At 36.9% G+C, this 16,371-nt stretch overlaps 1 pseudogene; it reads right to left on the bottom strand.

Annotated features, from left to right (window-relative positions):
* Positions 1-10,988: 10,988 nt before the first annotated feature.
* LOC118982883 (olfactory receptor 51A7-like) lies at positions 10,989-12,024 on the bottom strand (annotated as a pseudogene).
* Between the last annotated feature and the right edge of the window lie 4,347 nt (positions 12,025-16,371).

The following is a 16,371-nucleotide window of genomic DNA, read 5'->3' as shown; positions in this document are numbered from 1 at the left end:
GGTGAACCCCATTATCTATGGGGTAAGGACCAAGAAGATACGGGACAGGTTCATTAAATTTTTCAGTTTTTCAAAGCCTCTGAACTAAATGATTTTCATTGGTGAGTAATAACTGAACAAACATTATATTACCTATCTCAGAATCCTCATCTTCTTCATCAAAATCCTCTTCTAGTAGTCAGAGAGCCAATGATTTTTTTGTGTGTGGAAAATAACTACTTGAGAGACATATTCTGTTTTAATAATCATCATACTAAGGCAGATATATTACCAAGTAGGATCTTTTAATCAAAATATTAAACATTGACTTCTAAAAAAAAAACAAAAAAGAAAAACTATGCAGAGTCATCTGACGCTAAACACAATGATATTTGAAATCAAAAAGGGGGAGGGGTTTTCAGGGACCTGTGTAAAGGACGCATGGACTACACCAAAGGGGGTTAGGATTGAGAATGGGAGGTGGGAATGGCTGGGGTAGCGGGGAGTGGTGAGGGGAAAATGGAGAGAATTGTACTTGAATAACAATAAAAAAATCAATAAAAAAATTAACAGGATATATCATGTATCTTCAATTTACCATTTCAGACTACCAGGTTTAGAAATTTCCATTTTTTTCACTCTAGTCCCCCCTTATTGAATAAATTACCTTCTTTGACAAGTGGTTCAAATACAGTACCCCAAGTGGTTCAAGTACAGAAACTTGAACCACCACTTTCTCCAACAATGTGTGGTTGCCTCCTGCATGTCCCCACCTGGGGACCTGGCCCACAATCCAGGCATGTGATCTGACAGGGAATCAAACCAGCAACCCTTTGGTTCATAGGCCAGCACGCAACCCACTGAGCCACACCAACCAGGACTATCCATTCATTTATTGATGGGCACTTGGGTTGCTTCCAAATCATGGAGGCATTACTGCAAATAATGCTGCAATGAACATAGGAGTGCATATGCTTTCAAATTAGTGTTTTGGGTTTCTTTAGATTAATCCACAAAAGTAGAATTGTTGAGCCATAAGGTAGATACATTTGTATTTTTTAATGATCTTTATTGTATCTTTTCCGTTACCATTTAGTCCCCTTATGCACCCCACCCCGCTACAACCATCACACTCTAGTCCATGTCCATGGATCTGTTTTCCTTTCTGTTCAATCTCTTTGTTCCTTAACTTCTCCCCTTTAGCTGTCATCCTGCCCTCTATCTATCAGTCTGTCTCTATTTTGTTTATTAGTTCAGTATTTTCATTAGATTCCACATAGGAGTGAAATTACATGGTATTTTTCTTTGTCCGAGTCGCTTATTTCACTTAGCAAAATGTTCTCCACTTCCATCCATACTGTTGCAAAGAATAAAACTTCCTTTTTTTATGGCGAATTTGTAGGGGACTGGTTTGTTTTGGTCTGGCAAATGTGACTCAGCTATGTATGGAAAACCTACAGAAGTGAAGTGGTGGGCAGGAGCCAGACCTTCAAACTGAGTTTTCCTGTGGGAATCAGGCCTAGAAAATGCATATAGATTGTTATGGCTTGCTCTTGCTGAAACTCCATCACCCTGGTCTAAAACAACAAACGTGTATTGTCTATCTTCAAGGTAATTTCCAAAGCCTGTATGAGTTCTCCCAAGGACAGAGTTAATCAACTCATTGCCATTCCCCTCTGCATGTTATTTTCATTTTCTTGATTGTATCTAAAATGTCATCAATAATATTCTATGTAATAGATAACAAATCTTTCTCTGATGTAAGACCCCAGGAAAACAATAAAACCCTGTCTAGGCAAGGGTCGAGGTGTTCCCCTCTTGATGGAGTGGTGGAGGCACCCATAGGCCCTCTCCCCTTGAGAGAGTAGTCATGCTGTTCCCTTTTTCTCCACAGTATTGTTGTCGCCTGTGCATTCATTCTTGCCATCAGCCATAACAGGCAGACTCTGCTGGCCAGGGTCTGCCGCACCAAGTAGTACTGCATTGTGTAAATGTCCCGTAGTTGTTTTATCCAGTTATTTACTGATAGACACTTGAACTGCACCCATATCTTGGTAATGGTAAATAATGGCACAATAAATGTAAGAGTACTTATGTTCTTTTGAATTAGTGTATTGCATTCCCTCAGATATATTCCCAGAAGTGAGATGGCTGGGTCAAAAGGCAGATCTATTATCAATTTTTTGAGTTATCTCCATACTGCTTTCCATGGTGGCTGCACCAGTCTGTACTCCCACCAACAGTGCAACAATGTACCCCTTTCTCCACATCCTCCAGCACTTATTACTTGTTGATTTATTGATGATAACCATTTTGAAGGTGAGAGATGATATCTCATGGTGGTTTCGATTTGCATTTCTCTGATGATTAGTGACATTGGACATCTTTTCATATGTCTAGTGGCTATCTGCATGTCCTCTTTGGAGACGTGTCTATTCAGGTCCTTTGCCCATTTTTAAAAATGGGGTAGTTGTGTTTTTGTTGAGTTTTATAAATTCTTTATAAATTTTAGATATTAATCCTGTATCAGATATATCAGCAAATATATTCTCCCATTCTGTGGGTCACCTTTTAATTTTGTTAATGTTTTCTTTTGCTGTGCAAAAACTTTTTTGTTTGATGTAGTCCCATTTGTTATTTTTTCTTTTGTATTGCTTGCTTGGGGAGATATATCTGGTAAAATATTGCTGGTAAAATATGTCCAAGATTTTGCTGCCTATATTTTCTTCTATGACTTATATGGTTTGGGGTTGGACACTTAAATCTTTGATCAGTTTTGAATTTATTCTTATATGAGATGTCAGAAGATGGTCAAGCTTTATCTTTTCTGAAAAAGAACAACAAACAAAGCCCAAAGTGAGTAGAAGGAGGAAATAATAAATATCAGAGCAGAAATAAATGAAATAAAGTCTAAAAGCTGATACAAAAGATCAATGAATACAAAAATCTGTCTCCCTGAAAAGATAAACAAGATGGACACACCTTTAACCAGACTCATCAAGAAAAAAAGGAGAGAGAAACCAAATAAATAAAATTAGAAATGAAAAAGGAGAAATAACAACTGATACCAAAGAAATACTAAGAATTGTAAGAAAATACTATAAAAAACTAGATGCTACAAGCTGGACAACCTGGATAAAATGGATAAATTCCTAGAAATATACAATCTTCCAAAACTAAATCAGGAAGAAGTAGAGAATCTGAATAAACAGATTATACCTAGTGAAGTAATATGAAGCCATATTTAAAAATGCCCCCAAAACAAAAATCCTAAGCCAGATGCTTCACAGGTAAATTTTACCAAACATTCTGAGAAAGACTAATAACTCTCCTTCTCAAACTATTTCAAAAACTCAAGAAAAGGGAATCCTCCCAAGCTCATTTTATGAGTCCAGGCCTATCCTAATTCCAAAATTAGATACACTATTAAAAAAGACAAAATTATAAGCCAATATCCCTGGTGAACATAAATTCTAAAATCTTCAACAAAATATTAGCAAACTAAATACAACAATGCATCAAAAAGATCATACACCATGATTAAGTAGCATTTATTCTGGACATACAAGGTTCGTACGATACTTTCCAATCTATGAATGTGATACACGACATAAAAAAATGAAGAATAAGAAACCACAATAGATGCAGAAAAAGCATTTTATAAAATCCAGCACCCATTTATGATAAAAACTCACAGCCAAATGGTAATAGAGGGAACATGTCTCAACAGAATAAAGGCCATATTTGACAAATACACTGACAGCATATTACTCAATGGGCAAAAACTACAAGCATTCCCCTTAAGATGAGGAAGAAGACAGGGATGTTTGCTTTTACCTCTCTTATTAAATACAGCATTAGAATATTCAGCCACAGCAATCAGACAAGAAAAAATAAAAGGCATTCAAATTGGAAGGAAAAAAAGTAAAACTGTCTTCATTTGTTGATAGCATAATACTATACATACAAAATCCCAAAGGTTAAACCAAGAAACTACTAGAACTGAGAAGTGAAATTATAAAATTAGCAGGATACAAAATTAATGTCTATCAGCTCTATATTTATGCCAATATCAAACTAACAAAAAATTTAAATTTCATTTATATTTGCTTCAAAAAAATAAGATACCTAGGAATAAATCTAACCAAGGATGAAAAAAAAAAACTAAACTTAGAAATTTACAAGACACTGAAGAAAGAAATTAAATAAGATACAAGCAAGTGGAAGCACACAGTGTGTCCATGGGTGGGAAGAATTGACATTATTAAAATATCCATACTACCCAAAGCAAGCTACAGATTCAATGCAATTCCTATAAACATTGCAATGACATACTTCAGAGAAATAGAACAAATACTTCCAAAATTTCTATGGAACCACAAAAAAACCTCACATAGCAATAGTGATCCTGAGAAAGAACAATGAAGTTGGAGGAATCATGGCACCTAATACCAAACTATACTATAAGGCCGTAGTAATCAAAACAGCCTGGTACTGGCATAAAAATAGACACACAGCTCAATCAAAGAGGATAAAGAGCCCAGAAATAAACCCAAACCTTTATAGTCAATTAATATTTGGCAGAGGAAGTAAGCACATTCAATGGGCTTAAGATAGTTTATTCAATAAATTTGTTAGAGCAATTGGACATGTTCAATTTTTTGATGACTGTATCTCATGACTTAGTGATTTCACTTCTGGGAATAAATATATCTGAAGAAATCTGAAACTCTAATTTGACAGAATAAATACACTCCTATGTTCTTTGTAGCATTATTTAAAAAGGTCAAGATTTAGGAGTAGCCCAAGTGTCCATCAGTAGGTGAATGGATAAAAAAGCAGTGGTACATTTACAAAACAGAATGCTACTCAACCATATAAGAAAGAAAGTCTTACATTTTGTGACAGCATGCATGGACCTGGAGAGCGTTATGCCAAGTGAAATAAGCCAGTCAGAGAATGACAGATACCTTCCTTTTGTCCTAAGTATAGTTTCACTTATCATTTTAATGATCTTTTTTAATATAGAGAACATAATTAGGTAAAAAAAATAAGATAAACTCTTTTATGAGCTAACTCAAACAGATAGAGCAATTGCTGCCAGGTACACTGACACTTATTTGCGGTCCATAACAACAGACAAGCTGGCCAATTAAAAAATTGCCTAGCAGAGAGGTGATGGCCAAAGCCAAGGCTATTGCACCCCAGATGCTTATTTTGGAACAACATTAGAAACCCACTGTCAACAGTAGGTCATTTCTGGCCTCATTTCTTCCTTATACAATGAATTGATTTCATCCAATGCAATTGATAGGGTGATATTAAATGCCTTGGATATTTTGGGAGGTTTTAAAGATTATCTTACCATGTTAAAAATCACATCTATATCTATATCTATATCTATCCATATCTATATCTATATCATCTATGTCTATATCTATATCTATACCTATACCTATATTTTTTCCTGCCTGTTTATCTCCCTGGTCCAGTTCTCAGCCTGCCCTGCCCATGGATCTCTCCATTTCCTCCCACACATATTCACCACAAATCAGCAGCTGCTTTAACTCTTCCATAGCAATCGACACTCACACAAAGGACCAAGTAGCACAGCCTGTACTCCTCCTTCTGAGCAAGTGGAGGGCATGTTTATATGAGGCTCTAGCACCTAAGGGACTTTTCTAAGAATATATCTCATTTAATCCCAATTTTACACAGAGCTCCAGGACTGAGTTTGCAGATACTGCTCACAAATTTCTAGAGTCTGTTCCAGAAAAATAAAAGCCCAAGGCTATAGAAGCAAACTAAAGTAAGTAAATAAAAGTAACAGTGTTGATAAAACACAGTGATTGCTATTTATACTTAACACATGTGAAAAATAGATAATTATAGCTCCACATTAACAAATATGCAGCCCAAGTCTATAGGCTACTGACCTTCTATGTAGAAAAAATTAGACAATTTAATTTCAAATATCTTAACTAGTATGGCAGGCCTTTTTATAGTTTTTAAAGGGAAATGTTACCATTTCTCTTTATTGCTTTGAGTTTCTCTGGTTAGCACAAAGGACACAGATCAATGATGTTTTTCACACATCACTACCACAATTTTGCATCTACAAATTTCAAAAGTCCTATTGATACAAGTGTAAATTTCAATCCAACATTCAGAGTCCTGGTGTCCAATCCTGGCTGTGCTACATACTAGCTAAGTGACTTAGGATGACTTACATATCACTTCTATTCCTCAATTTCCTTCACTGTAAAATGGAAATCAAACTAGTGTCTCCACCACTGAGTTGATTATAGATATACATTAAATGTTTCTAAGGCATTTAGAATAGTGTCCTGTATATAGTAAGTGATCAATTTTATTACTATTGTTTATTATAATTATTATTACTGGTTTTGGTTTATGAGAACAATTCCATAGATATTATTTATGTAATAAAGATGGAGGAATCACTTATATTCTACCAACTCAACAGTCATTTTTCTTATAAAATATTTAACAATATTAAATATTTACTTTTCTAATTTGAGTCAGTCATGGGTATATCTCGTGGATCTTACTAAAATGTGATTTTTTGGATTGAAAGAATTAGAGTCTTTTATTGCACAGTATTAATCTCTTTATTAAGTTCTGGGAACTTACCTAAGACAATATCTTGCTTAAGAAAGAAGGCACTGAATACAATGTATGAGAAGTAGCATATTTTGCTATGTATAATGTGTACATTTTTGCCCTATTTTTTGAGGGAAAAATAGTGGTGTGCATTGTACATTGGTAGTACTAATTCTATACCTATATAAATGTTTTAATTATTTTGTTTATGCTCATGAATTAAAAGTGTAACTCTAGAAGTGATATGCATATGCAAAATAATACCCTGAAATATGATAATCGATTTTGTTTCTAAGTATAAATAAATAGATAATTGAGTTTAAAATTTAAATCAAAATATTTTTTTTACTTAAAATTTGGGCCAAGAACATGGGTGTACATTATACATGGGAGTGAATTATATATACACAGCAAAGAATGGTAATCTTTCATCTGTCTTCCCAGTCTTCTCCATCACTCTACGTGAACGTTAAAGCTATCTCCTCCAGTAAGTTTACAGTTTTTGTTTTCCTGTACTTATATGCTGAAATATTCTCTTGGGTCAAATGAGGTCTTTACACATAATTAGAATTAATTTTAAGATATGCAAAACACACATTTTTTTTTCTCTGTGAGTGTCAACTTCGGTGCATTTAATCTTTGTAACTGCTAAAAAATATCTTGGATCCATAAAAGGAACTAACTTTAAGAGGATCAAGATGAGACACGAAATCTCAAGAGCAAATATTAAAACAAACTTGGTCCCTGGTAACATAGTTATTCAAACATCTCTTACATAAAACCAGACCCACACCTTTATTGTTGTAAGAGCAAATAAATTCCCTGAAATGACTGGATTTTTTTTCCAGAGACTTACGATGTGAAGTATTCCAACAGATATAGATTGAATTACTTTTTTTTCTTTCCAGGAGACCTCCCTCCCAGTAGCCTTAATTCTGTAGCTCCAGTCAAAGTTGGTTTCTTTTCATGTGCTAAGCTGGGACTAGCCTGTACTTTCCTGTTTGGGATTCACTGTTCCTCAGTCCTCATATCCTCCCATTTCACAGCTGGCTTCCAAGTTTTCCTGGAACACACCCTGTGTACTTTCCAAAGATAGGATAAGTGGGGGCTGTGTTACAGAACAGCAATGGGGTCCTGCTGCCTGCTGATGCCCTTTAAACCAAGTTCCAGCGACAAAGGTTCAGTGATAAAGGGAAGGAGTCTTTATTCAAAAGCAGTCACTTAAGCCCATCAAGTACAGCTTTAATCACTTAAACCTCCTATCATTCTTCCTGTTTTTAGTCATCTCTCTGCTATAGGGTTAGTTTACAAACTAAAACTACATAATATACAAAAGCTACACAGCTTTGGAAAGATGGCAGGTCTCTACCTCAGAAGTCATCCTCTGTAGGACACCCAAAGAAGAATAACCCTGTCTCCCTCTGCCAGGCCAGTCCAGTCCCAGGCTATGTCCAGAGTTCTTTCCTATTCAAAATACTGTCCACTGAGAAATGCAGGCATCTGAAGCACTATCATCCAGGCATCCTCAAGGAAGGGAGCCCCAGAGCCAGCCCCAGCCTGCACCAGCCCCAGAGCTTCTTTTAATTCAAAGCTTCTCTCCTATAATTCCATGTGCTCTGGAGGCATTCAGCTGCTCAGTCAATCCTGTCCTCAGCTGTTTACCATTGCCTCAGGCAACCTCCTCCTATTATTGCCCCTCCCCCATTCCTTCCCAGTGATCTGATTAGATCTCTCTGTATCAGATAGTTTCAAAACCTTTCTGTAACTCAAAATTACTTTGACCTCATCTATGATTGAATTTTGTGTTTTGTCTTTAACAGTTTAGTTGTGACCCCTCAAAATTCACATATTGAAGTAACCCTCAATACCTCAGAATGTGACCTTGTTTGGAAATAGGATCTTTGCAGGTATAATTAAGATAAAATTAGTTCATACAGGTGTAAGGTGGGCCCTAATCCAATGTGACTGGTGTCCTCATTTGAAAAAAAATCCATGTTACTAGACTTAGTGTGGTGATCACATCATAAGACCTATAAATGTCAAATCACTATGTTGTACACCTGAAACTAATATAACATTGCATGCCAAATATACGCTAACAAAAATTGTTTTAAATCACAGCATTCTGAAGGTGACAATATTTTCAGAAAGATTCAAATTGTTAATTAAGTACATTGGTTTCTAATTCTTGGTGCAATACAAAGATATCTTCACTTTCTAAGTGCTCCAAGCAAAACTCCTACGAGCTAACATGTTGATTGATTTTTTTATGTATCATTTACTACTTATTTCCATGGAGTGATATACTGGATAGTATTAGTTTTCACTGATGTCATTCTCCTTTTTCAAGCTTTTGTGCTCAAATGCTGGTTTTGTTTTGTTTCTTCCTGCCAAATGCCACTTGTCCAAAACTTCTAGGAAGAGAAACTTTTTCTGTTTATCTCGCCAAGGTGACTGTGGTAATGCCACTGGGGTTGACAAAGGACCCAGTTTACCAATCACATTAACCTTGTATCTGTGTCAGATCAGTTCCGTTTTGAGGATGTTAAGTAAGGTGCACTAGGTAGCTCTTTCCCTAAACCACTAAGTGGAGCCAAGAGTGGAGTTCTCTCTTTTCTCTGGTTGAAATAGCACCAGTGGCCCCCAGCTCTCACTTCAACTCGTGACCATTTTTTTTCATCATGTGGATTAGCTTCATTCAAAACACTGATAGACACAGGGAGGGGTGAAGAGAGTGAGAGCTGGCCACCCTAAGGGTCCCTTAAAGAATCGTAGAATGCCACAGGCCCCCTTGTTCTTGCCACCTTCACTTCCTCCACTTCCCAAAGATGTTTTTGTCACTTAAAGTACTACCACTTTGTTGTATGCCACATGTAATGAGGAAGGGTCTATCTTACTAATTCTCTATCTTACAAAATTTCTCTATCCCACAGAGGAATTTTGATTGGCAGAATTGAATGTTAATGAATGATACTAGTGTTTACACAAGTCATTCTGAGTTCAGTTAGGGAAACTTTAGTGAGAGCTTCACTAGATCTCTTATATACATGAGGTTTCTTCATTGTTTATTTATTTTCAATACTATTCTTGCTTTTATTTTCATTTGTCTCATGTAATTAATCAGTAGAACAATTGAACTCTATATTAATAGCTTTTTCAGACATAATTTAATTGATTCTCTTGCTTTTCTAGCATACCTTTTTAAAATTGTTGTCCTATTATAGTTGTCCCAATTTTCCCCCATTACTCTACCCTGCCCTGCCCACCACCGGCTCTAGCATACCCTAAATTAACAACTTTGAAACTGGCTAAACTTCAAGACTGATATGCTTTTGATAAACACAAAATAAACAACTAGTATGTTCCAGCCACTTTGATGGGCACTGACAACATTAAAAGATAAAATCAGCCTTTTAAGTCACTCACATATTAATGTAGCACATACATAAAAATACAACTGTTGCCTAGTGCCATGATGGTGCCAAGTAACAGATGCTAAACAAACAGTGATGAGTGACAGAGAAGCCAATGTGCATATCAATGGAAAGAATTATCTAAATTATTGCAGAAGCTTGAAAATATGAATGAATAAAATGCTCTTGTATAATTATTTCTGCTTTTAATTTTTATTGTCTTGTACATGTGAGCCTCATAGCTGCAAGTATACTTCACAATATTGGAGAACAGGGACATTTTTTGGTGGTTTATTTGAATTTCTGAAGAAATTCATAAACACCCTTGGGATAGGTGTTTAAGGAGATGAGCCCCAGAGCCAGCAGCAGCCTGCACCATTCCCAGAGCTTCTTGTATTTCCTACAACCAGGCATTCAGCTGCTCAGTCAATCCTGTGCTCAGCTGTTTACCATTGCCTCAGGCGACCTCCTCCTAGTATTGCCCCTTCCCCATTCACTTTGTGCCTGATTGTAGGCATATCCTTCCTTTTTCAGCACACTTTAATGAGAGCTGATCTTGACTGAGTTAATTCGAGCCATGGTTATTTATTTCAAAATGACCATTCTTAACATACCAAGTCCGTTAAAATATTCTGTAATCCTAATGAGGGTTGTGCTGCTGAAGCTGATGTTGGTGTGTGTGCAGCCGGTGGAGAAGTTGAGGAGGAGGTAAAACAAGGGAGGGGGTGGGAAATATCACTGCAAGTCTAACACGACTCCAAGCTTAATTCCCAAGGCATCCATTCTAGAACCTTGCTGCTTCTTAATTGATTAATGAACTGGACTTTGGTAGATTTACTGAGTCTATGCAGCGTATTCTTGTATTCAGTCTCACTTAATTTATTGTCACTCTTGAATCACTATTGATGTTTAGAAATTGCCAAGTGAGCTAGGCATTCCTTATGGCTGAAATTTCCCCCCCAAACTTGTTTCTCACATAATGTTGTGAGGATCTGACTTCGAATCTGTGGACTGTTCACAAAGTACACTGGAATTCATTCGCAGGGGAACCAGAAAAAACATATGACCTATCATGACCTTAATAACTGATGAAACATTTTTTGGCAAAGTGAGGAAGGGCTTGTAGAAAATAAGCACGGAACAAATGTGGGAGATGCAAGTGTCCACGACCTTGAGTTAGCCTTTGTGTGAGGCTATGCCCGGTACAATTTTCAAGGTCAGCATGTAAGACACAGAAATGCACACCAACTCTAGCATAGCTGTTAGAGACACATATATTGAATCAGCCCCAGGGCCAATTAGCAGGTGAGGCTCAGGTCGAATTCAGTGCCTTCTGCCTGCTGACTGAGTTCTAATTCCAAATAAGGCAACTTGCAGCAAACTCAATGCAGAGCTGTTGCATAGAGACACAAACAGGCCATAGATGAAATTGACCCCATTGTCACAATAAGCCAGCTTCATGGCATCCTGGTGAAGGCAATAGAAGTGAAAAAGAAGGCTTTTCTTACAGAATATCAGCCTGTTTAGAATACAGGGAGGAGGCAAGACCAATAAGATGCTTTGTAGAGCAAATACAAGGCCACTATCAATGACTCTGTAACTGGTCAGGATAGAGGTGCCTTTCAAAGGGTTGTAGATGGCTATAAAGTGATCCATGGGCATGATAAGAATAAATAGCTGGGAATCTGTGAATGAAAAACTTTTGCACAAAACAGGCATCCAGGGAAATTCCAGTGGCATTGAACAAGAAGATTCTCAGCATGGTTGGAAGCCAGGAGGTGGAATGTCTGAGGTCAGAAAAGGCCGGCATGGACAGAAACTAGTACATAGGCTCATGCAGAGAGGTCTCCGTTTTGATGAAAAAGAGGATGATGCAGTTCCCCAGGATGGCAATGAGGTATGTGAGGCAAATGGGGATGGAGACCCAAATGTGAGCATGTTCCATCCCTGGGATCCCAATGAGGAAGAAGGTAGAGATTTGCACTTTGCAGGTATTCAAGACTGACATTGCAGGAGTGTGATGGAAAGAGGATGTGGGTCTCAGAAGAGTCTTCTGCAATGGTTTAAATAGATTAGCTCGGATGTGAATGCCTTCATCATCTGGTTGGTATAAATCTTGAAATTGCTGCTACTTTCCTACAACAATTCTTCTAACTAAAACAGTGTTTTGTAATATGTAAATAATAACAATACCAGGAACTATATAAGATATTAAGAACAAATATGAAACTATATTAATCTGCACAAGTAATCACCAACAGACAGATATCAATATTTCAAATTCTTTTCCTGGACTTAACATACAGAAAGTAAAACTGGATTTCACAGCCTGTATTTCCTATAGCATTTAAAAAAAAATAGTAGTGCCTTTAAATTTGAAAATTGTAAGGACATCACTTATTTACTACAATTGCATTTGTAGTTATTGAATAACATAAACTTTTAAGAAAGAGTATTCTTTCAAAGCATGGGGCTAGGACAGTTGGATTATTCCCATCCAAGAAAATAAAGTTAGACCCCTATCTTACCCCTTCCACAAAAATTATGTCAAAATGTATCATAGACATAAGCTCAAGAGCTAAAACAATAGATGTCTTAGTGGAAGATATTGGTGGTAAATTTTTGTCACTTGGGGTTAGAGTGGACAGCAAAAGCACAAAAAATATGTAAATTAGGCTTTATCAAATCAATCACTTGTTATTTAAATGACATACTCACAAAAGTGATGACAAGTCACAGAATTAACATCTTTGTAAACTGTGTATCCAGATTTTTATGAAGAGTATATGAAGGAGTATTACAACTATAGAATAAGATGTAACCATTCCTAACATCATTAATCATTAGAAAAATGCAAGTAAAAATTAAAGTGTGATACAGCTTCCAACACATAGGATAGCCAACATTAAAGAGAATGACAATCATAATTGTTTGCAAGGATATGGAGGAATTTGAACTCTCCTACATTGCTGGTATGATTGTGAAATTGTTCACTCACTTTGGAATCATTTTTGGTAGATTTACAAAAGTTTATATACACACACATATTATTTTTAGTTTTCAAAATTTTAAACAGAGTTGCAGTATGACCCAGGAATTTCATTTCTACATATACATACTCAAGAATAAGGAAAGTATATGTTTACAGAAACTTGTACACAGCCCAATTTTTCATCAAATGATGAATGAATAAACTGTTGTATACTTCTAAAATGAACTACAGTTTGCTAATAAAAATTAGTTAAACATTGACATGCTACAACACAAATAAACCTTGAAAACATTAGGCTAAGTGAAATAAACCATTCACAGAAGATGACATGCTGCATTATTTCATTTGTATAAAAAATGTCTGGAATAGACAAATCTATAGAGGCAGAGAGTAAATTAATGGTTTTCAGGGATTGAGAGAAAGGATAAATGAGGAAAGACTGCTAGTGGATATAAAGTATCTTCTTGGGTTATAAAAATACTGTAATATAAGATAGCAGTAACAATTGGGTAATCCTATGAATACAGTAAAAACCATTGAATTATACACTTACAACATGAATTGTACGGTATTCAATAATATCTCAATAAAGCTGTTATATAATAAAATGAAACTGTATTCTAAAATACTTAACCTATACATTTCTCTTACGTAAGAAACTTATACTGTGGAAATGGCTTTTTATTAAGGAAATATTTGATATGTCCTCACTGTGTCTGAGGAGCAGAATAAACTAGTCTGACTGCTGCCTAGGCAAATTTGAGGGTAACTGAGATGGCTGGACAGCCACGCAAGGTCAAAGGTACGTGGCTTTAGGTATCAGGTGGGGAATGTAATAGACTAATGTTAACCTGCCGTTGTTTAAAAAGAGATCCCATTAAAGCAATGGGACATGGGTGGAGGAACGAACATCACCTGGCTCAGGGAGAGGCACAGCTCATCAACAGAGGGCCAGAGGGAGGGTCCAGCAGCAGAGTCTGTGGAGATTGCAAAGGTGTCCTGAGGAGAGAGAGGGAGCTTTAACATTCTATAAAATAGAAGCCATCTCTTCATAAGACTAGTCAAATCAAGAGTTTCTGTGCCTTCATTGCCTCTTGCTCTGCTCCATCATTCCAACTTCTAAGGGTCTTGTCGAATGAAGAAAAGGAAAGGCAGTAAAGATGGGCTACGGAGACAAACATACCCCCTTCTCTCTCACATGAATGTTTCTCTTCCTCTTTCTCCCCTCCCTTCCTCTCACTAAAAATGAAGAAATAAAATCTTTAAAAAAACAAGCCTGTTCCTGTGTGCCTTTAAATTTTCTGCTACTCAGCCTTTAGAGCTCAATCTGTGATTCTTTTCCAGGTCTTTGCTCACAAGTAACCAACATGAAAAGTCCTTCCCTGATCATTCTGTCTGAAGTAGGTAAGATTCTCAGGTGGACCCCGTTATACCCATCCCCTGGTATATGGTCCTTTTGCAGGTGGAACCTGTGATTCGGTGAGATCCAAATTCCATAATTAGGTTACTAACCCTTGGCTGAGTGGAGATTACTTTGGGTGGGCCTGACCTAATCAGAGTAGCCCTCAAAGGAGAAGAAGCAGTTACATTGTCTTTCTGCTTCCACAGTTTCCACAGCTGCAGGGACTGAATTCTGCCAACAAACACATGAGTTTGGGAGAGTATCCCAAGCCTTGGATAGAACCTAGCCCTGGATGACTCTTTGACTGCAACCTTGTGAGACTTAAGCCGAGAACCCAGTGAACACAGGCCTTGATTCCTGACCGTGGTTAAAGTGAGATAATATATTTGTGTTGTTTTAAGCCACTAAGTTTGTGGTGGTTCATTATGTAGCAATAGAACACTAATGTAATGTCTAAAATATACCCTCTAATAGCATCTCTGTTTCTCTTTTGTGTATTATTTTTCTTCATAGCATTTTTGCTACCTGAAGTTATTTATGAAATTATTTCTTATTTAGTCCAACTGTCCCACTGGATGCTAATCACAAAAGAAGGAGCTCTGGCTCATTTACTACTGACTTCCCAGCTCCTGAGAGCAGTTCTTGGCACACAACAGGTGTCAATAAATATTTGGTGAATGAACTCATAAACAAATATGTGCATATTCAGGGTTTACTTAATGTTAAAAACAATTCTTACAGGTAGACTTCAGTTGGAGAAAACTTGGCATGTGGAATGTTGATTTATGTGTAAAAAAAGTTAGTGTTGGTTTTAATTTTCTAAAAGAATATAGAATATGAAACAATTTATCAAAAGATGCTACTTAGCTATAATGTTTTAGGAGTATGTAGATTGCACAAAGCAAGGTAAACCTGGCTGTTTAATAGCCTCATTCCAGTTTCTTTTAACACATGTTATTGCATTGTGACAGCAAATATATAGGAGCAGGGCAGAATACAGATGATGCTGACAATGTGCGCTTGTTGCGGGACATCTCAGCTAGAGAAGCACGTTGAGCGGATGGAATAATTAAAGTGCTACCACTGTCATTTAATGGCTCAAAATTACTTTAAAAATAGTTCAGTGATGGCAGCACCCAGAACAATTTAATGAATTATTTATAATTTTTATAATGGTGAATTGCTTTATGAGTTAAAAACTCATGTACAAATGCAAATGGACAAAATAAATTTGTTGATGCCCAATGCTCCCCCCTATTTCATCATTAGTGATGTTTGATGATATCCTGGGACAGTCAATTTCACTAATTTTTTGAGGGAGGAATAAATACATAGCTAAAACTACAAACAAGAGAAAGAAAAGATGTTTGCTGCTCTAAAAAGATGTTTTCCACTGTGGTGGAGCCCAGGGTGGGTGCTTTCCGCTCGCGCCAGTCTGCTGTGCCCCTTGGCTTCCTGCTGTGTACCAGCAGCAATGCTGTGACGACATAGATTTGTCCTGAAATCCTGAGACATTTCTCACAATAGAGGTGGAGTTTACAAAAGCACGGATTTTCAGGTGTTGACTTTAAGCTGACTGCCTGGGCTACTTTGTCTAGCCTGCAGCCAAGAGTAGGAGGCGCATGGGATCTGGCAGTGGGAGACAGCCCTGGGATGGAGAGGAACGTCCACCAGAGCCCAGAGTATGAACACTCATTCCTGCTTTTTTCCATATATGACATAAAATGATTTTTTTTTGCTCAAAAGAGAAAACAAAAACAAAACAAAAAACAAACAAACATAAAAGTCTACTTGATAGAAGACAAGTATCCTGGAAAGTTACTGGGAGGATAGAGAGAGTGTGGCCTTACCTGAGCAAAACCTTTTTGTTCATGAGGATCTTGTGAGGATCTCAGTAGTTCTGATCTGCGAGTGGAGATGGAGGGACCTGACAAACACTACCTCAGCCAGGTGGTCAATGT

The sequence above is a fragment of the Sturnira hondurensis genome, unplaced genomic scaffold (assembly GCF_014824575.4).
Source record: "Sturnira hondurensis isolate 20B ecotype Veracruz unplaced genomic scaffold, ASM1482457v3 Scaffold0002532, whole genome shotgun sequence".
NCBI classification, from domain to species: domain Eukaryota; kingdom Metazoa; phylum Chordata; class Mammalia; order Chiroptera; family Phyllostomidae; genus Sturnira; species Sturnira hondurensis.
The sequence above is the reverse complement of the archived record's forward strand: the minus strand, read 5'-3'. Positions and strand labels throughout refer to the sequence as shown.